The following is a 24,742-nucleotide window of genomic DNA, read 5'->3' as shown; positions in this document are numbered from 1 at the left end:
CTCTCCATACTGCAGTCTTTCATTGCAACTGCAGTCTCACAGGTCATTTAGAGTCACTCCAACTGTTTGACGTTGCCACTCCCTCAAGACTGCTCGGGCGGACGCAGTTGTGTTGATGCAATGAGTATGCTGACTTAATTTGAGGTAGGTATTTCATGTCTGCAAAGAGCATAAACTCTCTCCAGGCGTTCCCTAGAAGGTCTAAATAAATATCTAACTTTCATTCTGGATCCCATTAAGGGGACCAAACATTTACTGCTGCAGTGCAGGTCTCAACTTTAAGGAGTACAGACCTCATTTATTGGGTCCATCCCACGGTTCTTTGAGAGCAGCGGCTCTAAAGAAACTAATAGTTACAGTCAGTGTATTAGAGGGATTAATACATTAATAATTACTTTGCTATTGGAATGGGTAAATAAGTTAAAGGTATATAATTAACTGTAGTTTCATCTCATGAGCTTTTAAATTGCATCGCTGGAGATCAGTATTGTCCGATTGTAGACAGCAAACAGTAATTGCTGAAATTTCTTGTAAGTAATACCATGGGAAGAGTTTCTGCATTTAGTTCTTTGCTGAAGGTGTCAGTTCAATAGCCCTGGAGAATTTAATCTGTAATATTTATTTCTGGAGAAATTAGGGGAACGAGAGTAGCAAAATACACGTTTCCCTGTCTCGTGGAAGTTATCGCTGTTCTTCAGGGTTGGATGGGTAACTCCAGGCATCCATGTTTCACCTTGCCATAGATACCACCAGTAGCGTAGCAATGGAGAAATTTCTACAATACAGAAAACTCTTCCGCTACGTATTTGGCTGAAAAAGCCAATATGTTAAACAAAAGCTACCTATGTTGCTATCATACGGGGAAAATTTCTAGCCGTCACCAACTTGGTTTGCACTCGAGTCTATGACCTACACGTGAGAAGTCAAATAACCCCGTATATACACCCAAAGCTCTCCAGCTCTTAACAGGCTATTTCAGCCTAGAGCTTCAGACGACTTGATGTGATTATGAGTTGCACGGTGCCTCATTAGGTGAAGAACCCTCGTGAGCAGTCTGTGCCGGTCTGAGTCACGGTGCTCTACAAGGAACTATGCTCACGGTGCAGACTTCACCGCTAGCATTATTCTTTCTGGGAAAAAGGCAAAAAAAAGAAAAACCTTTACAGCAGCAAGACTGGGTGCAGGACAGATAGAGTGATTTGCCGTGAAAAAAGTTAGAGGGGCTCATTAGAGGCAAAGTTATTAGGCCAAGCAAACAGTTAATCCCTGTCACACAGAGGTTAACAGAGTTGCCAGCCTTGAACTCTAAATTAAAGGCACTCTCTGAGCACCAGAGAAGTGACTCTTTTTTGCAGCTTCCTCAGTACCATCCGTCTACCATAATGCTGTGGTCTTTTTCTTTCTTTAAATTCTGGGCTCCGACTAATTACTGGCAGGAAGTGCCTATTTTTATACCATTAGTATGCAAATGAGTGAGAAGTAGAAAAATATTCTAAAGGAACTGTTACAATATCTGTCCACAGATTACTGGCCAATTAGAACATGGGATTAGGGCTGCGGGACCCCAAAAGAGTATGGCCAAAGTCTTTCTGCTTGGGTGCCTCAAGTGTAATTTCAATGGGAACTGTATATACACGGTGCTTTTCCTCAAAAAAAGCGAAAAAAAAGTTCAAGCCTAAATTGCCTGCTTACAAATGAGCACTTCTACGCTTGAAAAATGAATGCCTTCACTTCCTCGCCTCAATTTTTCTATCCATAAATTGGGGATAAAACATCCTGTTTGTCTGTGTTCCAGCACACGCCGGGGGCGAATTATTCAGCTGGACTGAAGGTCTCCTCATCTCTCACCCTGTCTGACAATGTCTGAAAGACGAGATCTTATATTTATAAAATTATTTATAATGTGAGTGATAAATATTAAAAGACTTTCGGGTCTTACCACTTCTGCCTAGGTAAAAAAATAACAGGAAGAACTGCTTGCCTTGTGACATTTTGGCATTTCCATAGCTTGATAGTATCAGGAATTCAGAGGTGCAGGAAGGTGGAAAACGATTGGAAAACAACTTTAGTGAGTTTTTTGAACCTAGAAAATTGTGAAACAAAATGCTGCATTATCCCAAGGGTATTTCTCATGCAAATCAGCCTTCTCGTCACGCTTTCATAATAACTGATTAGCCAGAGTAGGAGAAAATATATAATTCCTCAAGTTACTGGTCTTGACGCTTCTCACAGCTGTACTCTCTGGAAATTTTGCTTTACCACTCCATTACATATTACTCATTTTGACTTCCTATTAAAAAAAAAAAAAAAAAACACATTTACATCTACATACCAAAGATAACACCACGCTAAATTGAGTCAGCGTGACAAACACTCCTCCTCTGAGAAGTTTTGCTGGAGAGGTTTGTTATCCATTGTGGCAGAAGAAGAGGGCTCACAAACCAGGCTGTGACACTAACACCTGCCCGGCCTCTCCCAGGAGTTACACCACCTGAAAAGGTTTGATTTATCAGGGAAAAACCACACACCTCCTACTCGTGTACACTGATAACAGCCCTGAGTTTTCTCTCCTTTCATCTGCCTCTCTCAGAAGCATCTTTGTAATTTTTTTTTTCCTTAGTCCACTTGGTCTATAGTCCCCTGTTATTTATTCCTCCCACCCAGCCCTGCACTCTTTCGAGTGGCCCAGCCGCTTGCTTTGCAGCCACCGCAGCAAATGGTTTGTTTCCCCTTCCACCGCTTCGCTCCGCTCAGTTTCCTTCTCTCTATTCCCCGGTCCGGCGGCCGGGCTCCGGACGGCGGGCGAGCCGCGGCAGGCCCGGCGGGGAGGCCTCTCTCTCTGCTCGGTCGGTGCCGGGGAGCTGCCCCCGCAGAAGGGGCTTCCCCAAGCGACGGGCGGGCCCGAGCCCCGCGGGCAGGGTGGGTCTGTCGGGCGGCGGCGGGCCCGAGGGCCAGCGGTCCGCGGCGGGGCCCGGCCCGGCCCTGGGCCGCGGGCGGAGGAAGGAGGGGGCCCGGCTGGCGGCAGGGGGAGGCTGGCTCTGCTGCGCGCCGAGGGGAGGGAGGGGCCGGGACGCCGGCGCGTCGGTGCCGACGGTCTCCAGGCGGGAGTGAGGAGGAGGAGGAGGAGGTGAGCTCCCTCTGGGTGGGGTAAGGAGCGGGGCCGCCCGAGCCAGGCAGGAGGGAGGGAGGGAGGGAAGGAAGGGGTCAGCGCGGAGCGGCGGGGCGGGCGCTCGGCCCGGGGCCGGGCGAGGAGGACGGGGGCGAGGGCCGGCGGCGGCCGGCGCTCCGAGGGAGGAGAGGGGGCGCCCGGCCCGGCGAGCCCCGCTCCGCTCGGCGGGGCGGGGGGAGGCGAGGGTAGCCGGCTCGCCGCCGTCGGACGCGGGGCTGCGCGCTCCGCCTGACGTGGCTCCCCGGCACCTGCGGCGCGGGAGGCGCTGTCGGGGGCAGCCGTCGCCCCGGCCCCCCCTCAGGCTCCGCGGGCCTGGCGGAGGCCTCCGGGAAGTGGGGGGAGGGCCGCCCGGCCTTGCGGCGGCCGCCGCGGGAAGGGGCCGTTCCCCGGGGAGCGGTCGCGGCGGCGGAGCAGCCGCTGCCGGCACGGGGTGCCGCCTCCCCGGCGGCCCTAACATGGCTGCCCGCGCCTCGGCCCCGCGGAGCAGCTGCCGGGGCCGGGAGGGGCGGGCAGGGCCTGCCGGCAGCCTCCGACCCCTTTCCCTGGCGTTCTCCTGGGCGGCCCCCGGCGGACGCGGGGCTGCGGGGCCCGGGGCAGCCGGGGAGGGGAGCGCGGCCTGGCCGGGCCTGGCTCCCCTGGGCCTGGCTTCCCTGAGCCCGGCTCGGGGCAAGTGGCTGCGGGGGAGCCGCCGTCGGGACGTGCCCTGCCCGCCAGGCCCCAGTCAGCCCCCGGCCCCGCCGCGGCCCCCCCCCGAATCCCTGAGCATTTAAAATGCGTTTGTGTGGGTTATTTTCTAAAGACACTTTTTTTTTTTTAAATACGGGCTGTGCGGGGCAGGGACTGCTTTTCGTAAGCAGTTACAAAGTGAGCTGCAAAATTTGAACCCAATTTCATTCCAAGTGTCACTGTAGCACAATTAAAATGTTAATATGTAGAAATAGTTCTGCTAGGTAAAACTGTCTGGAAAAATTGTGATCTCTGTGGTGGCATAGTGTCTGCTTTATAGAACAGGGAAAACAAAAACATAAAACCCCCCTTCAATTTTGCAGTATGTGTAGATTTTAGGATTTTGTTTTTATTATTCTAAGCTAAAAATGTCATGTGACAGAACGCTTCATAGCAGAGGAGCTGCTTAAATATACTTTGTAAACGAATCCCAACTTTAGGAAAGTGTCTCAGATGAATGGGACTTGGCAGGTCTGCACAAGTCTTTTAACACATGACTGTGTGATGATTGGAGTAGAAGACTGGAGGAAAGAAACCATTTGAGGTGCAAATGCATGCACTTTTTTTAAGAAGCGGGGGAACGAGTTTGAAGCTTACTTCGTGGTAGGGTTTTCTGGTTGTCGAGAAGTGGGTGTACGTTACCATGATTCAGAGTTTAGCCCAATAGGTAAAGATGAGTAGGGAATTTTAGTGTGGCTTATAACAATGTTGGCATAATTAAATAGAGCTATTTTATTGGACTCTATTAACCTGGTTAACCTTAAATCTTAACCATGACAGGGTTTTCATGTAAAGAGCCTCCATACAAAGTACAGTATTGAATTTTAATTGGAGCTTTTGAGACCTAATGTAGACTGTATTCTTCTTGCTTCACCTTTTTTTTTTTTTTCTTCTTCTAAGACCAGGCATAGTAAAATACATGGGAAGAATACTTTCTGACACAAGTTTAAATGCTATGAATCCAGATTGCACAAATCAGTTAAAGGCAGGATTTTTTAATACAGTGCTGGTTTTTTTTGGGTTTATATGCCTACCGCATACAAAAAGGTGAGGATCACTCAATAGTGCAATACCTTGGGCTTGACAAACTTTCCAGTTTCCCGGTCTAATTATTAGCTGGCAGGTCAACAGCAGCAGTAAAACCCAGGGAGCAAACCCACTCTCCACCTCAAGGTGTTGGTGCTTTACAAATACGGTACAGAATTCCTCCCTACACTGATAAATGCACAATTTGACTTCTCATGTGGTAGTATTGTTACAACTACTGTCAATTATTGCCCTTGGAGTAGTGCAGTAAAGCCCTGTGAAGGCAAGAACAGCACATGGTGGATTGGTCTTGTCCCACGGAGTTTAGCCTGAATGAGGGAAGGCGTTTGGCACGAGTCACTAACATGATACCAGCAAACATCTCCTGAATTTCAGTCTTTTGGGATTTGCCACGAGTTAAACACCTGTTAATTAACCCTTGTGGATCTCCCTGCTGTGATAGGATCAGTACCGAGTGCGACTAGTACTGTTGGGGAAGTCGTGCCCATAGCTTGCAAAGTGCCTGTGTTACAGCTGAAACGTGTCACTTCTGCTGCTAAGTCACTTAGACTCTAATGTAAAAGTTATACAACTTCCTTAATGTTGTTTTAAAACTAAAATATAGACATATTTTAAAGACCTGTTTGGCTGGAGGCCCATTTTAGAGTGGCCGGTAAAAGTAATAAACTATCCTCAAACATTTCTGCTCAATAAAATTTGAGAATATGAAAACAAAAAGTGCCTGGTTTAGCTTTTTATAAACGTTTTCTACACCCTATGACTGCAGCGTTTGACGTTGCCCATAGCTCCAAGAAGAGCCACGTTCCTTGAGCATTTTAGGCCTCTGACCCAATCTACAGCACGGACTTCTCTAATTTTCTGTTTTGATCAGAGCAGTGAGGGTTTATGGTCTCTGACCGATATCCTGCACTGGTGAAAATTTCTAGATAGACGTTTTTATCGTCAAAACAGCACTTTACCAGTGTGTACTTTCTTTCACTCGGGGCTCCTGGAATAAACTGCTGGGGCAAAAACTGAATGGCTGCTGTAAGCTGTGATCACACCAGGCGCTTCCTGATGTAGAGAAGGCCAGTAGTTTTAGAAGTATTTGCTGTATTTAAATTCCTTACTGTTCGTGTGGCCAGCTGGAATCTAACTTATAAAAAAAAAAACCATATATACTGCATTGTTTGGCTTCACAAGATCAGAGTATGTTTATATGATGCAGTCCCATGTAGTTCAGATTGGGAGACCCATTGCGATAAGGCGTTTTTCCTGCAGCTGTTGAGAAGCAAATATTCAATGTGGAATATTCTCATGTATTAGCTCTTTCAGTTGCAAAGAGGAAGTCTTGTGCAAAGACTTGACATCTTACAGGGTTAAATAATTGAGTTAAAGAACTGCTGTTTTGATATAAATTGGGTCCTAAACTGTGTGCTCGGAAGAAACATACATAACATACACATTCCTGTGTGAACAGAATTGTATTCTGTTGTAAGGAAACATACTGAAATAGATTTTAAGGTTTGATTTTTAGTGATATTGGTGTAGATAACGGGACCTTAATATTGACTGCTCTATTTGAGTGCTTCTGTGTACTACTGCTTGAGACATAAGCCGTTGTGTAGTGGGAGTAGTAACAAAACCAAGGCAAATGATTTGCCAACTTGAGCAGAGTGAGTATCTCATTGTCTGGGACTAGTTGTATAACTTATTAATATTGCTAATTTAAAAAAAAAAATACAAAAGTGGAGAACAAACTGAATATATAAGCAAGGCTGTTGGGAACCCATACAGCACGCATTTTAGGAATACATTGGCTACCATGGGATTATTTTCCATTTGTATGTGAGAAATGTTCTCTACCAAGTTTGTAAAGCAGGAAAATCATCTTAATCTTTGGTGGCAGAATTGTTAACGAGAGGCTCTAGAGATCCTGCCTCCTCCTGCCCCCAGCCATCAGTAAGCGGTGCGGTTAGCAGTGGTGAAGCAGTGCCTTAGTGCTGTAAGGACACATACCCCGGTGTGAATTTCGCTTCTGAATAGATATATATCAAAGTATGTCTTAAATGTACACCTTAGCTAGCCATATTGCTGCATGTCAGATGCGAAAGTAAAAATAAATGTGTGAAGCACCAGAGAGAGTATGAAATCTAAATCTGAAAACCATGTCTCCAAACAGTCTATTATCCTAAATCCTGGACCCCATATATATGGGAGCGTATATATATGTGTTTTATTTTTGATCCACAGTATTTCCTGTAGGCAAGAAATCAAAGATCTTTTCAAGTTATAAATGACAATAAGTTGGGAAGCCAATACTTCAGATTGCAGGTATTTTGGGTATGAGTAACTCTTTGATGTCCAAATGAGAACTGGAAGAATGTCTAAAATTAACAGTGAAATATGTAAAATTAATGATGAAATGCAGAACTTGGAGGAAAGCAGGCAAGGCCAGACACTAAGTGTGCTTTGTTTTATTTTCCCCTGAATAATTATTTGTTAGGGTTACGGCACAGAAAGAACGCAAACAGTTGAGATGCATAAATCCCAAAGTAAGTTAGTGCTGTATAAGCAGCTTTGATTTAGATATTTGTGTGTGTGTAGGTTTACATGAATCAAACACATGTGCAAAATTTAATACATATGTGATTAGTGGAAGTTTTCTCGTTGGCAATTCAGATGCAACTGGATTTAATATCATCTTCATACCTTGATTTTGCCAAATTGTTGTAGTTTTGCTAAATTGTTGAAAAAAATTAATGTCAGATGCCATGTTTGTGCAACAGGTTGTCTATGTTAATGACGCTCGATGGTACAAGTATGATATTGCCATAAATATTGTGGGAATGTTTTCCTCTTAGAGGTACAACAGCGGTCCTTAAAAAGGTTACTTTGGCCATGCCTCTGGAAACAGAGAGCTCGTGGTGATCGTGGCCTTGATGAATAAAGTACCATCCAGAGTGCAAGATTTTTCGTAGTCATTATTAGAAGCTGTCATCGGGAGGGGGGGGGGGGGGAACCCTACACCCCTTAAGTTCATGCCTAAGTAGTTGGATTCAGATTTAATATGATGCAGTTTTTTATTCCTTCTCTGGGATGGAAGATTTACTGAATTGATGTTCCATGATGGGCATTACTCACCCTGGCAGAATTCAGTGGTCAGGTGTGTTGGAATGAAGGATGAAGACCTCGCTGTTGCCGTTTGGTATTTTTCTCAATCTGAAAAGACAAAGAGAAGAAGCTTCTCCTTCAGAGAACTGAGAGTTTTGGTTTGTCCTCTTAAGGCCTAATAAAACCTAGGTAATAGAAACAGAACTGTTATAAAGCCATTATATGGAAGAACTTCCAGAATATTGCAAAGCTTTGTGCATATGTGCAAGAGTAAATGTATGTGAATGCTGAAAAGTCAGAATAGAGTAATTTGATAAAGCAATGATGGTACGTGACTGTAGTGGCAGAATATTTGGGAGAAGGAACGGTGAAGATAACTCCATTGCTAGGACTAGCTCTTAGAAAAAATATCCTCTTCCTGTTCTTTCCAGCCAGATTGGTTTGGAGGGAAAAAAGCCTCAGAGTTGCGCATTAATGACATTATTTTGGATTATTTGGCAATGTAGATCTTGATTCTGTTTTCATAGTGGTTTATTTACTGAGTGACAGCTTTGTAAATAAAATAGGAATAAAGTCCATGTTGCATTGTGAAAATAAGGGGTTTTTTTTGTAAGTATCTTGCCTGGTGCATATAATTAAACAGGTGCTTTCTCAGAAGCACCATCTTTTCCATCATGGAAAAATTAAAATCTTTTAATTGAAGTACAGATCCTCATCTGATGCTCAGCGTCATATTTCCTATATATCTTTCTGCTTTGATATTTACTTTGCATACAGATATTCCAGAAAACAAAAATTCAACAAATAGTTGGACATACTGCATCTTTCATACTCCTGTTGTTTTCAAGGTTTACACAGGGAATATGCTGTAGGATGACTTTACAGAATAAGTAATCCAGCAGTGAAATTCTGTGTTTTGTGATTTCCCGGTTGAAAGTTTTGCCATTCACCTTGTCTGTCTACTGGATTGCAGTTTAATATAGTAAACTTCTGGGTATAACTTTGTGTGTGGTTTGAGATAAATTAAAGTTCTCCAAATAAACAATAACATCATCTTGTTGGCTTTAGAAAATAATTGCTTGTCCTAATGTTGCTTTAAGAAAACTTTAACAAGAAATATATGCTTTTGTTATCATTAAGTCAGTTTTCTTTTTGGTTGTGATTTAAATGTAAAGGCAGGATTTATGGAAATGACTGTACAGTGGTGCTGGCCTAATTAGTCATTCTTTCTGGCAAGGCATAAAAAATTGGTCATTCTTGTGCCTAAAACTAATAGCGTGCTTTGTATTTAATCTGTAGGTCTTTTGTAAAACGGTTGTACTAATAAGTGCAAAATATACACATTTAAAGTTCTTATAATATTATTTGGCATGCTATTCTGGGGAGTTATTTAGGTTTTCTGTTGATAGTTAAATTTACTAAGGTAGGCTATCTCTCCCTGGAAAAATGTGTATTTATATATCCTTTAAAAAACAGTATATTTTTTAAAGGAATAGTAGTAGCTGAGCTGGAACTTGCAGTAGGAATTTTGGAATTGAATATGGCTTTTCTACTAGTGTCTATTCAAGGATTAAATATAAAACACTACAGTGCTTTATAAAATTACTAATACCTGTTACGAGTTTTTGCAAGAAGTTTTAGGATTATCCATGTGATGTGTTCACCGTTGGGCTGAGTGATGTCTCTTCTGGGGTTGTTTTTGTTGGCTTTCTTGAGATGAATTGCCAGTAATTGGTATTTCACCCAAAAGCAACCCAGGTGACTTACAGAATTCCACCACCTTCAGCAGCCCCATGCATGTGGAATGTCTTTCCTAATCAGGCTTAAGAGAGGGGGGCATTCAGCACAGTAATGGTTGAAAACCTGCCTTGTTTAAAAAAAAAAAAAATCAGCAGGGACATGTGACAGGAATGCACCTCGATGCCTTTGCCCTCTCGTTGTCAGACCACAGCTTATGCCATTCTTAGACATCCTTAACGACCACAGGACATTGCTAAAGCAGAAAGCTACTTTGCACGTTCCTCTTCGTGAAACTGTTTCATGATTAAACTTTTAAAAGTCGCAACCTCCAACACGCAACTGCAGTTTCATGGTAGCTGTGACATTATTTTACTATTCATGCTGTGAATTTCATTCTATAGTAAAATGAATATTATATTGGCCTTTTAAGTTGGTTGTCAGTGGAGAATAGGGAAGCTACACTTAGAGCATCTGTATGCAATCTTGGCGACAAGTAGGACCCTCTGGAAAGCTGTTACTGTTGGGGCAGAACTAATCATTCCATGTGAAATTATATAAGGAGAATTAGCTCTGACTCTACCTCATTTCCTTTCATACCGCTGTGAAAATAAGCTTAGAAACGTCAAACCTTCCCTCCTTATTTCTCTAAGTACTTTATTAAATACTTCTTTTTATTAAGGCTTATTTATTGTAGGTGCTAGAAGCAAAAATAACGACCTGTATTTCTAGGTACTAATGGGATGTGCATCCTTGCCCAATTTGCCAGTTTTGATTTCCTTCTCAGGACTGGATTCCCGGGATCAGTTGCCGTTGCCTTCTCTGTACTTTGACTTTATTTCCCCAGTGGATCATTCAGAGTACTTCATATTTAAGGTAGCGTGCTTGATGTGATAGAAAATTGTCAATCCCAGACTGCCTTGGCTATTTAGAAAAAAGAGATATCAAAAGCCTGCTTGGAGCTCTAAGGAGCAGTCAAGTCACCTGCTGATTTGCCCGGCAGGAGCCTAAACTCGTACAGCCTTTGGGTTTAGAAAAGAAAACACAGATCTCTGGAGGTCATCCGCTTTACTCTCAAGGCCCTGCACTGTATGAGTGAGGATGTAGTGTTCATCATAAAGCCAGATAGATATGTATAGACGGTTTCTGATTTGTTCATCTTACCAGGTCTTAAAAACAATCAGTGAAGATTTGTGTAACCCCTCCATAACCTAATCCGTTGTTGAACTATCCCTAGAGGTAGCATATTTCCTCTAATACCATTCTAATTTTTCTTCCTAAACCCTTAAGCTTTGTGTGTGTGTTGTGGGTTTTTTTGTTTTTTGCAGTGGATATTGCAGTAGTGGGACATGTTCATCATTTCTGTAACTGCTGTTAACCTATTTTGAAGCCCGCACCCTTTTTCTTTACTCTTCTTTTTTTCTGTACTCAGCAAGCCTGTTTTCCCTTTAACTTTCCCTGATTGCTTAGGTTTTCTTCTGAGCTTTTCTTGGTTTCCTACATCTGTTTATCCAGACCTGAACACGATGTACAACCTTAGTCAGTATCAGTGATGAACAGAATAGATCTTACCATCTTTTGCATATGATGCCCCTGTTAATAGATATTCAAATTAATTTTTCACTTTTGCATTGAATTCAGTATTAAACGCCCAGTTTCAGTTCTGCTGTTAATCACTTAGCCCTACTTTTTTCAATTCTAACTCTGCTTCCCAGAATGCTTACAGCCCTTCCCAGGTAACTACAAAGTTTTGCAAGTATGTTGTTCATCATCCACATAATAAATGAAAACATTAAATAATTCTGCACTGAAAATGCTGTCTGCTTTATGATGTGAGGGCCAAGAGGAAAAAAGCTTATTATGGTTGGAGTCCTGCAACCTGTACCTTGATGCAGACCCGAACTTTGGAGTCGCAGAATGGCCGGGTTGTGCTCTGACCCCTTCGTTGTATTTGGGGCCTTTTGCTGGTCTTGCTTGGGTATGTCTTGTACTGGGGAACTTGGAGCTGGACAAATTAAGTCAGACTTCTTGTAGCTATAGGTGTTTAAGGAGGGAATCTTTAGTGAGATAAAAGGAAAAAAAAAAACCTTGGAGAAGGTTTACATGGTTCTGCACACCTGGTGCAGATTTGGTGGTTCAGTTCCTCAGAGTGGTGTGCAAAAGTCACCTGTAATTAGTTGGATAAATATACATGTGCACCCTTCTCTGAGTAACTTGAGATGCATCCATACACAAATGGTCATTCTTCATGGCTGCTAGATCAACACTTTAAAAAAAAAAAAATATATATATATTTGATCAAACAGATCTCATTATTTGAAGTAAGTGTTATTTTGTGAATCATGTAGACAAGGGAGGAGGGGAAGAAAGGCTATCTCTGCTTCAAAACCCTTTCTTTCATGCTATTTGCTTGGAACATAATCAGCAGACGTTTTTCTTTTATGTTAGTGTTTTAGTATACCTGATGTGATCAGAAACACTTTATCTTGTCCTCTGCACTGATGTTTTCAAAAACGTAGCAACTCAGATGCTGCTAGAGTTGGAAAGTAGCGAGGACCGTGGCTTATGGTTAAGGCAGATGTGATTGCAACATCTGTGCCTAGGAAAGCTGCAGTCTGATCTGCCTTCTGTCTTCAGGATTTCTGGGATTCCAGAACCAGAAGTGGTGTAGATAAGACATGTCCTTTGAGGTTTTGAAATGCTTCTGCTCAGATTGTAAAGCTCTTCCTTATTAGGCCCACAAGAAGCACATCTCCTGTAGTGTAGCCAAATTGGTATCATTATTAAATACTTTTTCTCAGACTCTCCAGTGGTAACTCTTCTCCTGGTGGCGTTATTTGGCAAGAAGAACCTCTATGGTTGCCTCTGTGTATTGACTAGCTGAGTATGTGGCCTCATACTCACCTAACTGTGCATGGTACTTTCTGACTTGGAAGCTGTGATGGGATCCAAAGAACAGTTTATAGAGGGTTTTTCACCTTTTCCCTTAAATTGAACTCTCCAGTGCTAAAACTTGGGCCTTCTAACTTGGAATCTTTATTAGAACAGAGTCTAGAATAATAGGAAGAAAAACCCCAAAGCCTTGCCATCAGACAAATTAAAACTTGTTTTCTTTAATGATTCACGCCTTTGCCAACTGTGTTCTTGCAAAATCGGTCTTTGCCCTTGGTTTATTCTCAGTACAGCGACCGTGTTGGTTTCTCTGTGGCATGAAATTCTGCATATTCCTCTGAGTTATTAAGAAAACCCTACCCTATTCCATCATCTCTGAGCAGCGGTCATATGTCTACTTTCTGATCTCAGGACTCGCCTGCTTACGTTGGGGCTCCCTGCTTGCTGTGCTTCACCTCTGCTGTTGCATCCTGCTCTCGAAGGCTGTGCCAGGTGAGATGTGCTTGCTTTTCTTTCCCCCTTCAGGAGAGCTCCTCTGGCCTGTTGTGCAGCCTGTGGGAAGAGGCAAACCGGTGGCCCTCCTCTGCTCCAGCTATAACCTTTTTGAAAGGACTTCACTTAACACAGTGCACGGCAGGCAAAACAGGTATGCTCTGTGGGAGTTCAACAGAAAACGCATACTTCAGAAGTGGAAAGATATACTGCTGTAAGTTCACGAATACAGGCTGTTTCTTCTGCAGAATGTAAGTAATATATTAAAAGAGGAGCTGGATGAAGCATGAAGACAACTTCCAAATGAGAAAAGCAGGTGGCTTGCATTATTTCCTCCATGCTTAGTTTTTATGTTGGTGTCATCATAACAATACATGACAAATGAATATGCTTTTCTCTCAGTGATGGTTACAATTTGATTACCTGAATATTTATGTTGTTTAGTAGTTAGAAATATTTGAAGAGTTTTATTCTTCACTGGATTGTATATAGAGCAATTTTGGAAGTTGAACAGTATATTTCATTGCAGACTATCCTAAAATAAGTTCTTAATTGTTTGGATGTATTAATACTACATTTAAAAATGTAAACTTTGAAAATGTAGTTATTCTGTTCGAGATGTGAACTCTGTTCTGTTTTCTAGCATTAATTATGCAAGTTTGAAATTCTCAGTTTCATTTAAAGGTAGGGCTTTTTATTTGTACGTAGCTGTTGAAATAAATTACTGGTACAAGAAAACATTCTACTAATAAACGAGGGATGCCTGGAGTTGGCTCTACTAACAGACAATTTAATTCATCCATCATCAGGGATGATGTTTCTTAGCAACACAAAGTATTTTCACCCGGGGCGCTTTCACGAACTTTCACATTTTTCTTCAAATACAGCCTTGGTAGTATTTTATATGACCTGAAGTTCGTCCATCTGTCCTGAAGCTCCCAATACTTTCCCGTTCCCTCAAATGATCTGATACACGTTTTTTCAGCTTAATAATACACAAGTTGACTAGAGAATCATTTCGCATGTCAGATTTTCCAAAGGGTTCTGGGAAATTATTTGTTGCTCTGTATAGCAAAGCTAAAAGTTATTGAAAATGTGTTATAGTTTCATAATAAAACAGATAAGAAAAATATTGGCTTGGGAGCTAACTAAATGCTTTCTGATAGCCGTAGCCTGAAGGGGGATACTTGGATCATTTGTAATAAAGGGGTATCTTTGATATCTTTTGGTGAATTGACTAGTATTCTGTTTAGATCATAATTTATGAAAAAACTGGCTTGATACACACTGTTACATTATCAAATTGTTTGGGTGTAAGAATTGCCTTAATGTATGGCCAGGATTTTCAATGTTTATTCTTTTAATGCGGTCTATGAAATCAGAAGAAGCTGTTGATACATTAAGACTCTACCTTTATTTCTTGCTTTCCATGTTTTTAACACGTGTGAAGCTGACTTGATCAGTGTAGTAACAGCCCAGAGTTGCTGGGGGGATTTGGCTCACTTGAGAAACCTCTTCAGGTATATAACAAGTGTTATTCAGTACTGAGAGCAAGTGTCTTCCAAATGCAATGTATTTTGCTTTGAGAGATAATACATTTTTTTGAATTTTCTGAGCAGTTTACCAAAAACTTCTGTAATTCTGCTATGTGAATAGTGACTAAGCCTCTGCTTATGTCTTGCTTTGAGAGGAAAAGTTTTAGTGGTTATAGGATGAAAGCTTCTTTATCAGCAGTGCGTAGTGGTAAGTGTTTGAAAAATGTTGTGATGACTTAACTATTACTCAGCTTATTTCACAAAGAAGGTGTACAGAAACCATTTTAAATAGTGGGAAAACAAATTACAGAATTATTGGTTTGATTCTTCCTCGTAGTTTAAAAAAAAAAATCCTGTGTTGCAGCTCATGTCATCTTAGCTTTATTTTACTGAGTTTTCATATACACATGTAAAGTCTTTGTACATATGCATGTATGCAAAGAATGAATTGGAAGAATTAGTGGGATGCCGTTATATGAAGGTTTTATTGATGGTGTTTTAAACTGTATGTGGTGTTAATGCACGAGGGAGTATTTAGGGAGTCCTGAGAGTTGCCAGGAAAGTCCATGCTTGCTTTGTCATTTAACTGGATGCTTTTTTGTAAGGATGACATCTCGCGAGTAATTCCTGTGTGATTTCAAGCTAAGTGGCTCTGGATTTCTAGTTGGTGTTTCTCATTCTGGGACACGTAATTGCATGTCCAGGCTTGGACGTCTTGTTTAAGATCATCTTTGCAGCGTAGGCGTTTCATACCCTGGTACTAGTGTCCATCATCTTGCAAGATCTCTAGGTGTTTCTTAGAGTCCTTTGAAGAATCATCTAAGTTGGAAGCTGCTTCTGTTATCCCACAGCAAACAGTATCTGAAGAAAGAAGGAAAAAAGATCTTTGTAAAGGGCTTTGCTAGCAACAGAGGCTTTAGCCTTCAAAGTGTCAAGTGTGAGGTCTTTGAAAACAGCAGCAGTCACTATGTCTGATGTTGCCTTACCTATACGTTTGAGCCACGGCAGCTTGCAGAAAGGTCAGGGCTTCGTCTGTTCCCCCTCCTGCAAGACTCTGTTGCATGTGGTGACAGACTATCTACGTTTTCACCTCTGCCTTAGCATCCTGGGATCATCTGGGAAGCTCCAGAATCAGTTGTAGGCTCTCCTTACCCCTTCAGGTGCTGTATAGAAAATTCATTGCTTGTAGGAGTAGCAGAGTTTGCAGTCGTGATGGCTCCTCCGGGTAGTTGCACAGTCAGATGTCATGGACATTTGCTGAAGGCTGGTGTTTACACTGCGACAAAATAATGTACCTATGGTCACGTTGTAGACCTGTATTTGCATCTCAGCATACGGTATTTTGTTCTCTAATCCTATGTGTGTAAAGACTGACTTTAAAGCTGGTAATATATTTTTCAGAATGTCAAACATAAAAGATTTTTAAATATTGAAATCTCTTCATAATTGAGACTTTATTTTTCCAACTGTAAAACCAGTGTCTAAATTTACAGGACTTATGAAGACTGCCACAGGCAAGTATGCACAACCCGGTTAGTAAGAAACCAAACAATTCCCAGAAATTAGTATAAAATTCCTGTTTCTAACTTGTTCAAGACACTGGCTCTTAAAACCATTTAGCATGTTGGCAATATCCAGTCTCAGGTATAAGAACAGTTTAATTTTGGGGAAGGCTTCGTTTGGGGTAAAGAAATGCTTGTGAATCCTATGGAATTCTTCAAAATACAACTCTCTGCTGTGAAGTACTGGAAGCAGTGCTGGTGGAGATGCATCAGTCTAAGATGGAGTAGAGGAGGGAGGGCTTCTAATAATTTCCCCTTACTTGGCTACTTTTTTATGTAGCAGAATGGTTACTTTGGGTAGGCAAATAATAAGAAAACAAACATCACCTGAGTGCTGTGCTAAAGACAAAATTCATTACCAAATGTTACTCTTAAACCACAGCCTCTCCAGCCTGACTGAAGCAGCTGCTGCAGTCCTCCTCTCAGCCCGCTCCCCTCTTTTCAGCTGGGGCCTCTGCCCATATTCTATGCAATTTCCCGTGGTTAGGTATAAAGATATGAAGAACTGATGAAAACTATCTTTTTGAAGGTAGTAAAAGGTCTGGATTAAGTCTAATAAATAGACAGGGATAACTTGTAACGAGGAACACACAGTAGTGTCAGAACTGTTGTAAACTTTCAAAAACTACTTTTCATCTTCATCCATCCATGATTCAAATAAAGAACACTCACTTTGTGGCCTGCAGCACAATAGAAGTTGCACTTTGCTAGCTTTTGGTTAAAGCGATGAACATATTATTTGAATTTTAGGAAAGACAATTTGAAAACTTACTATATTTAGGATTTAGTCTTGAAGTTATAAGAATAGTGGTTTTTTTTCTGTTGTTGCATCTTTTAATGTTCATGTGCAAAGAATGACGTGATCAGAGTTGTCACTGGGAACATTTAGTTTTTCATGCAAAGTATTTTTGGGCAGCTCTTATTTGGAAGAACATGGGATGGAATATAAAAGAACTAGTCTAAGAAATTACCATTTATGTTAAAAGGTCACAAATCATAATTGTTTGGATGCTATTTGTGCAGTTAGTCTCTGCAAAAATGGAAAAGGTGAGTGTAAACCGGTAAGACTATAGCGTTTCTCAAGGTGGTAGTTTGGCTTTGGAGTTCTCATCACTTAACATAGGTGTGTCCTTTCAGAGACTCAGGAACTAAATGATTTTATTCTAATTAGGACTTGGACACATTTATGAATGAGAAGTCAGATGTCTTCGTGTACACATAGTCTTTCTGTTACGTGTTGTGTTTGCATGTAACTCATACTAAGTGAGAGTTTGCATGAAAGCAAATGGATGTGATTCCATTCAGTCTGTCTCTAGTACACAAAGCTATTTTGTGTTGTCAATAAAAATCATAAATTCTCTACGTTACTGAGCTTTATTTTCAACCAAGGAGTAGTCCGTGAAAGTGTTATGGGATCTTTAATTGCTATATTTTTTTCAAGTCTCCATTTTGAGTGCGTATCTTTCTGGCCCTGACTCCTTGGAAGATCTAGTGAAACGTGCTCTTCCAAGCAGGTCATTCTGCTGAGCAGGTTACAGGGAGTGATGGATGTGTTGAATCTCAAATGTTAGTGATGTTGTTTTGACACAGTAGTGTACTGTGTTATCAAGGAGGAGCACCTACTTCTGATGAGGTCCTTCTGTTGTACCTCTGTAGTATGGAATGAAAGCCTGTCTGACATACATGTTTTACGGTGTTTCAGGCCTTAACTGGTAGTCCCTGAGATCAGAAAAGTAACTGGGTCCTTAAATCCCAGTCATCCGAGAGACGTGGAGAGAAAACACCCTTCGCAACTTACTGTCACAAGATTTTAAGATAAAATTTAGAGTAGCAGCAGTCATCCTCTACGGCTGCCTACTGATAACGTGGTTTTGTTCCTGCCCTCCTGGCTGTAGCTGTCTCTTTTCCAAGCGTTGCATAAGGTCAGAGGGTCAAAGTTTTTATATGAAAATATAACAAACTGAAAAGTTTGCTAGTCCGAGCCTTCAATCCCACCCTCTCTCCCCCAAGCTTTTAATACCCTAATAGCCACTTTTCCACGTACACTTTCATGAAACTTGATTACAGTTTTTCATAACCTCTGCTTTCATCAGTTAACTATCTTCAGCCAGGGAAGCCAAGCTTTGATTCAGTGATATCTTTGTGCTAACAAAATATGAGGACACTTATTTCCATGTTAATGTGCTTTCCAAACTCTGGAATATTCCTGTATTTGCTTGGCAAAATTTTTTGTCTGTACTCTTTAATAATACTGTGATGCTTGTGTCCCCTACCCCCTGAATCTCTTTCTCTAGAAACGCCTCATAATTCTCCTTTATTTTGAGAGTTTGCAGGTATTATGTCCTATTCAAAGGAAGCGATTTTATTCTTAACACAGACTCAAAATGTAAAAACAAAACATTGAGCTGTTTGCCATGAATTTTACTTAAATGGGTTTTGATTGAGGGGAAGAAATTTGATCTTCAGATCATTCAGGAATTTAAGAATACTATGCTTTGGTAACTTTTGGAAGCTCTATGTAAACTTTTAAAGCCTGTTGGTTTTTTAGTCTTTTTATTTGCAGGGGCTTCTGTAGATCATGGGATTTACAAGCCTGGGCCACGCTTGCTTTTACAGCGCCTGGCGGTGTAGCATTGGGTAGCATAATGTGACTTGACTGGTCAGATTCAAGACGATTGCAACCCACATCTCTTCTCCTTCCCACAAATAATGTATTTTTTTTTTTTATCTGTCAGTATTGCTATTTTGTAATGAGGACTGATATAACTACCCAGTCCTTTTCTGTATGTAAGGTATGTTTAAAGTAGGGGTGATGTGGTAGGCTGTTGCTTAGGTTGGTGTATAGTGAACCCTAGAGTAAACGCTTTTTTTAGAGCATTGCATGGAAACTACATAGGCTTACATGCTGCAATACGAGTTTTTGGTCTAGGTTTTATATTCTAGAAGAGAATTAATAGTCTTGAGAAGACTGTCTCTCTCAATGGGACAGCTAGCATAACTGTGGCTTGTGGTAAAAATAAATAACACTTAACCAGTTAGGCAGCTGGCACTCCGCACCTACATTTTCACATCCATACTATGTGGTTTTAGGGTTTTGTGTTTTTGGTTTTTTTCCCTTGCATTCAGGGCAGGCTACAGCAAAGCTTGTTTGATGAATTGCCGTTTGTCTCATGAGCATGATACTTTGAGAATAAGAACAACAACTGAGCATTGGGTGGCTTCTTTCTGATTCAATAAGCAAGCCTTCCATTATAAATTAGTTTCAGAAACAAGTTATTGGGTGTGTGTATATATGTGTATATATATAAAAAAAATGAGAAGTATAGAGCATCCTGAAATAGGTACAATGGAATCCCAGTTATACAAACAAAAAGCAAGAACCTAAGTAGTTCTGTATTCATTGTTAATGATCTGTATTTCATATGAAAGGTTGACCTTTGCAGAGCCTTTTCTTCTGAGGTAAAGAATAGGCTGATCTGTTTCTCCCACAGCTGGAAGGGCAGGGGGAGACTTGGTTGATCTTATTTTTTTCAGCAAGACTATCGCAGGGAATGATAGGCCCAGTTGCTGAGATTGCAAAGGACTGCATGGCCCCAGGCATCTTTAACTATGTGCGAAGACTGATTCTGTTTAATGCAAAAAAAATACGAAATGCCTAAGTTTAGACCAAGCACTGATTCAGGTCAGGAAAAATGGGATCCTTCCCACTGACTTAAAATGGATACGCGAGACACTCGTATGATGGTTCATATAAATCAAAGTGAATGGGTGTTAGATGACACATTCATCATTATGATTATCACTTGAACTGCTTAGCATGTGTAACCTGGTAAGCATTTGTCAGTATTATATTTAACTGTAAAAACAATATTATAATATTATATTCTGAATTTTATTTAATTTATTGTGGTGGTCTAAAGCTCTACAACTTGAAGAGTTTGAGACAGATAGATGATCAAGAGCATGCACGTTCTGCATGGGGAATTGGGGTGTGTGTGGTTTGGTTTTTTTACATCTGGGGATCTAGTTACCCATATATAAAGCATGCTTTTTATGGCAGTAAGAGTCTATTTAAAATTCTATTTTTAATCCAATATAAATCTATTTAAAATATGTTATGATAGATATTTAAATGCTTTCTTGTGGACAGAAACATTCTGCCCACCCAATTGTGTAACTTCAGCTTAAGTTTTCTGTTTCCAGACTCTTAATTGTTCTATAATCTGTGGAGTACAAAGAATTAAATGTGTCCAGTCTTAAATGTTTGGTTAATCTCATGTTCAGGGAGATGGTTTACAGTTTGGGTCTTGGGATGTGGGGCTGGGACTTTGGCCTGTTCACAGTTGTTTTAAAGGTTGAATGCTGTTAGAGCCTGTTGCCTCTGCTAACAAGACTTTCCCAAGGAAAACCTCAAGAATGTTTTACAGCATTCAAATAAGAGACTAAGGCATTGTCTTCAAGCGTTTAAAATAATTTTAAGATCCATTGAAGGGATACGTTTGGTCATTTGGGCAGCGGTCGCTCTTCAGAACTCAAAGATGTAGAGAAACCTGACGATTTGAGGTATGGTCAAGGATTCAGTAGAGCTGCTGCAGAAAATGTGAAGCATTGGGAAGAGATTGAAAATGTTGTGTATTTTTGTGGACGAGCTGTCCTCCCTTTGCCTATTGTAGCTCCTGAGTGGGTGAAGAGATCTGAGAGTATGTGTATGTGGAGAGAACGTATGGACTGTGGTACGATATGAGTGTACGTTCATATGTGAGGTTGATGTCTGGCGGGACGGCAGTTCTCTCTGGCGTTGCGACATTAATGCTACCTACCCTTGTGAGAAGGGTCTGCCGGTCTGTCAGGGTCGCAAGTGAAGTACCCCACCTGAAAGACTGATGTTGGGGTCTACAGTCAAATAGATCTCACTTCGTTTTACCAGTCTTTTATGCATAAGTAGTTCTAGGAAGGCCTGGTAAATATGGAATTACCGTTTTTGTTCCATTTGTGTCTTAAATGAGAGCAGTCACTAGTTTTGTTATCAGATTCTAATGCATCTTATACAGCCATTCCTGCTGCTTGTCGTCCTCTGCTCTCCCTGCTTTTGCATTACTGTGGGCTCTGGATCTGCACTTCATTTAAAGTCAATAAAAATCTTTATCGGAGCTTCTGTTAGTGTTGAAAGTCTCTAATCACGGTGCTTTTTGGCACATGAGCTTAGGAAAGCTGATCCTAAACGTGACTGTGATTCTTGGGGGGGGGGGGAGGGGGAATCCACATATTTTCATTGTTAGTGGGAACTGTAAATGAGAACCTCAAAGAAGAACACGGAGGGGCATCCTCTGTAGGTTGTCCACGGTGTATTTGGTCAAGAAAAACAGTTTAAGGAATGTGACATGTGGTTCTTGATGCAGAAAAAAGCTTCTGTATGCCTAATACGTTGGAAAATATTTGTTCAAGAGCATGTCTTCCTTGTGCAAAATTGCCCCTGTAGTATTATTAAGGTCAGTATCCACATAGGTTATCTCATACATACTGAACGTGATGCCTGAGGTCAGCTTTGATTTGTAAATGCAACTTTAAGGAATGTTTTGTCCGGTCCTGTTAAAAAGCATCTATATAAAGTTGCTTGTTTAGAATCTTACTCCTGCTCTTTCTGGACTTCAGTTCTTGATTAAAAAATAACAGTTGTGGATGAAACATTGTGTCCTGCTCAACAAGTAAAGTTTGTGGAAATAACCCTTACGTGTATATGTATACTCACTGACTGATTCTCTTTTAAATGAATTGGTCTTGGCTAGTCCTTGGCTAGTGTTTTATGGTAAGTGTTTTCTGTTCTGGATGTTTAGGCAGACTTTTCTATTCTTTACTAAACCTTGGTGTGAAAAAATATGTTGTCAATTTTGTGAGAGTAATAACTGTTGTATTGTTAATTGAGGAGTATTAGAGTGAGTCTGCGATTCAGGGAGGAATTATCAAAATGCTGTCTCATAAAAATCAATTAAACTCAGCTTCTGGATCAAGTGGGCAAGGTCACGTGTCCCTGTAGTTCTTTGAACATCCTGGCTTGAATCTTTACTACCAAAAAGGTCTCTGCGCTTCATCAAGTGTTGGCATGTTCGCAGAGAATCAGCATTCCTCTTCTGTATTATTTCTTGATAGCTTTTTCATTAATCCTTCAAAAGTACTGGACTGCTTAATGGAGTCAGAATAAAAATAATGCATTTTCAGAAAGTCTTCCAGTGTCTTATGTTTGCTTTCCGCCTTTCACTTAAGCATTAATCAATTAACCGATTTTGATTCTAGTCACTTCTCAGGTTAAATCTCAGCAATACGTGGATGGATAATGTACTCTGTAAATTAGGTGTGAAACGGTTGGAGAAACGTACAAGCTGGTGCTGTGCAGAGCTGAGTCAGGTTTGGCCTGGCTTTATTTTAGCTTGTGTACTCTACCTTGTGAATGCAGGGCAGCCTTGGCAAGGCTAATGCTGAGCTGCAGCTAATCGGCTGTCCTGGGTCTGAATTGGTCCTTAGAAAACGGCTCAGATGTTTGTTTTCTACCTGTACTTTTGCCTTCGTTTTGTTGCTTGAGTTGTCTATTGTTGAGGCTGTCCTGTTCCTGCTGCTCTAGGTGATGAAGACTTGGTCTCTTTTCGCTGCTCACCTTAAAGCGCAACTTTGCGATGCTAAGCCTCACTTGATGAATCTTACTATTGCAGGTTTTGCAAGTGGAAGAGTCTTTAGCTCAGTGCTATAGTTTGTGAGGAGGTGGTGATTGTTCTGGGGCCGGTTGGAGGCTCGCGCTGAGACTCACCCGAAGGAGCATCGAGAGGAGGTGAGCACCCCAGCTAGCAGCAAACTCCTACGGCTTCTGCCTGCCCCGTTGCCCAGCAGCCAGGTTCATTGTGCAGCACCTGGTTGTTCGTCGGGGTGAAGGAGAAAGGAAGCAGGTTATTTGGGACACCACTTCTCATCTTCAGCATTTCTTCAAACAATTGAACTCTTGGTGGCTACTACTTTCAAAATTATACATTCAGTTCAGTTTTAATATCAGCTGTAGTTTTCTTGATGCCTTAATAAATGTGTGTGGGATGACTTTTTAAGTATTGCTTGGCTGTCCTGATATGAAGGCGTTTTTAATGCTTAAACTTCTAAAATTATCAGTTCATAGTGGTGAGCCACAGGCTATCAAGTGCCACAGTTTTGCTTATAAATAGGACCAGAGAGTATTTCAACAAAAATTTGTTACTGATTACCTTTAAGGGTTCTGTCTAAAAGTTAAAGCTTACATTTTGTGATATTACATAGATAATGAAGAAGACTTAACTAGTGTTTCTTGTGTCGTTATTTCAAAATTAGATTTGTTATATTATGATAGGCAGTGTTGCAATTCAGAATGACCGTTCCCTGGAAGTGAACATCTGCTGAAGATGTTCAGTACGGTCTGTGGTGCAACTGAGCTGGATGTCATCAATTCTTTATTGAAAGAAATCCGCTTATCTGTTATGCGAACAATGGAAAAAGAGAGCAAGTCATCAGAAGTAAAGGTGGAGCTGCCTCCGCTCGTCTGGTAAAGAATCCTCAACTCCTGAAAACCCAATCTTGGCAGACAGTAGATGCCAAGGATGGAGAGCTGGGGGACATGTAGTCCTCAGCTTTCTTAAGGTATTTCCCCAAAGTTCTCTTACCCACTCTGCAATCACTATATGAATGCTAGGGCTAAGGTACGGTCAATGAATTCAGCAACCTGTAAGTTGTGCTCAGGCTGTGAGTTTTACAGTGTTTCTAATGCTCTGTTTGAGGGTTAGGTTGCTGCTTTTTTTTTCTTTAAATTTTACGAGCTTTTTATATAATGATGTTCCTGTCATGCTTTTGGCCATGAATCAGCATAGCATTTGTGTGCATGCTTTAATTGAAGCGTGGAGTTGTCTCGCTGTGCAAATGTTGAAGTCAGTGAGACCTATTAATTAAAATTAAGTATCTGCATAAGTGCTTTTTCTAAAAATAAGTCGCTTCATAACAGCTTTGGGCCATATTTAGGGAGGAGGGGTTTCTTTTTTTCAAACTTTGAAAATAGGTATATAATTATCTCTGAATTGTATGATGATAAAATGTAGCAGCAATACCAGAGGGTGGAATGATCATGGGATGGAGTGTGAACTCTCTGCCTCGTAAGATGTCACCTAAGCTGCTATTTATTTATTTTTGAATAGAGAATAAAACTATTACGGTTTTCATATTGCTCAGAGGGTGGTGTCAAGGAAAACTTCAGGAAAAGTTGCTGCTTAAGCTACCCCCGTAGTGGAAGCACACAAGTTATGCTCATAGGAAACAGTCAATTCATCATCTTTCTTACTGAGTGCCTGGTTACAACTCCATTTTTCTTCCATCAAGTAAAACCTTGCATCGTTTAGTTAAAGTCAGTGCTTCTCAGTGTGAGACTTCTTAGCTAGTTGTGGTGTGTGTCATTTATGTTTTCTATCTGTAGTCGAAGGCATTATAAG

At 41.1% G+C, this 24,742-nt stretch overlaps 1 protein-coding gene across 9 annotated transcripts in view; it reads left to right on the top strand.

The window, feature by feature from the left end:
- Window positions 1-2,887: 2,887 nt before the first annotated feature.
- The window catches only part of QTMAN (queuosine-tRNA mannosyltransferase), a 189,950-nt gene continuing 168,095 nt past the window's right edge, over window positions 2,888-24,742 (top strand). For 7 of the 9 annotated variants that reach the window (XM_076343129.1, XM_076343131.1, XM_076343126.1 and 4 more), the window contains exon 1: window positions 13,226-13,310. The gene's annotated coding sequence lies outside the window, so the exon portion shown is untranslated. Of the gene's footprint in view, window positions 2,920-13,091; window positions 13,157-13,189; window positions 13,311-24,742 lie in introns of those variants that run through there. The other 2 variants (XM_076343133.1, XM_076343125.1) reach the window with 2 other exon arrangements.

This window comes from Aptenodytes patagonicus, chromosome 6, assembly GCF_965638725.1.
Source record: "Aptenodytes patagonicus chromosome 6, bAptPat1.pri.cur, whole genome shotgun sequence".
Classification (NCBI taxonomy): Eukaryota; Metazoa; Chordata; class Aves; order Sphenisciformes; family Spheniscidae; genus Aptenodytes; species Aptenodytes patagonicus.
Note: the sequence above shows the minus strand (reverse complement) of the source record. Positions and strands in the feature narration are given on the sequence as shown.